This window comes from Pygoscelis adeliae, unplaced genomic scaffold, assembly GCF_000699105.1.
Source record: "Pygoscelis adeliae isolate BGI_AS28 unplaced genomic scaffold, ASM69910v1 Scaffold27, whole genome shotgun sequence".
In the NCBI taxonomy this organism is placed as follows: Eukaryota; Metazoa; Chordata; class Aves; order Sphenisciformes; family Spheniscidae; genus Pygoscelis; species Pygoscelis adeliae.
In genome coordinates this window covers 8,383,798-8,385,436 of record NW_008825410.1, presented here as the reverse complement: position 1 = coordinate 8,385,436, position 1,639 = coordinate 8,383,798, and positions in this window count along the sequence as shown.

The following is a 1,639-nucleotide window of genomic DNA, read 5'->3' as shown; positions in this document are numbered from 1 at the left end:
GCGAACTCCGCGAGGACCTATTCGCAGTTCATAGAAGGCAGAATTGGTATTAAAGATGCCCCCTTCCCCGGTGAAGCTGTATTTCACAGGTCTTTCTTCTCAACTCGCCTGTTTTGAATAAAGGATATAGCCCTCTTAAAGGTCAGGCTGTGCCATTGATTCACCATTGATGACAAGATACGGCCCTCGCTAGCTGAGACACCGGAGGAAAGACATGCATTTAGAAACACCGAAGAATCTTTTGAAAGTAATAAACCCTAAATCGTTGATGTGCTGATCTGCAGCAGTTCGCGGGCATGTTTTTGTTTCTCTCACCGCACCTTCTGCACTTCGGTAAAACATTCGGAAAAGCTGGCAGCCGGGCGCTCGGCATCAGGGTAGGTGTAGCTCGCTGCAGGACCCACCTATCATCGTTAGCAACACTTAACCCGTAAATATTTCCTACTGATCAGTAGACTTATTTTAACTAGAGTCATTTAGATAAACCCCCTTCTTGATATTTCCCTGGTGTTTGCAGCGGAAGGATGAATTCAGCCCGGTGGCACTGCAGTCGCTGCGGCCAGCGAAGCCTCACGGGGGACAGAAATTTAAAAACCCGCATTTGGCTGTGCTGGGATTGCTCCGCTACCAGGCAGACATGAAGACCTCACAGGAATCAGCAACAACAACAACAACAACTGATCATGTCAGTGTAAAGCAGCAATGGCTGGAAAGGCAGCAACAATTTCGGAGCTAAAATTTACTAAACTGATTACTTCAGGAGGAAGGACTAGCGGTCCTGCTCCCATAAAGCAAGTCTTGCTCTCCTTAGCAAGTCACAGATGCGTTTTATAGAGGTGGTTATTGCTGACCACGAGGTTTGTTAACGCTCCTGCCAGTTGTTGCACGCTGGCGTGCAAGTGTGCACCATCAAACCTGTTAAAATCGATGCGGTGCGTGAGCAGCCACACGTGTAGAGGAGGCGGCTCTTTCAAATGCGCATCATGGGCTCAATAATAGAAAGCGACGTTTAGGCAGTGCTTGATAAACTCATTTTGTAGACGTGGAAAGCTCGTGCATGGAAAGCGCCTCATCCCATCTGCTCACTAATTAATTACAATTAAGGTTGTGGAAAACGGGAAACCTGATACGTTTTTGGGAGAAGATAGGGAATGGAAGCCTTCTTTGTGTGAAGTAAAAATTTTTTGGAGCTCAGCGAAGCTTTCAGTTCTCAGCCATGAAAAAAAAGCTTCTCATCGCAGTGTAACGTACCCAGATAAACCATCCAATTCTTACGTTAATCCATTTATCTATGCGCAGTTTAGGATAAACGCCGTTCTAAGCGTCATAGGGGACTGCATCATCTGGTACTTCCAGAAAAAAGACCTGACATATTCAGAGTGACGTCTTAACAAATACCGAATTAAATTCTAGCGTTGATATTTCTAACCAATACTCCAACCAGTTTCTAACGCAGTCGGGGAAGAGTCGCCGTCGAAATGCCCGAGAGAACCCAGAACCAGAAGACAACCTGGCGTTTCCGCGCCCAGCGCCACTAACGCCTGCAGAAATCCCGACAACCCGCGACGCGCCGCGGCTCTTTGTTCGCGCGGCGATCGGACGGGGACGCGGGGCTGAGGGCAGCCCGGTGCTCGGGCTG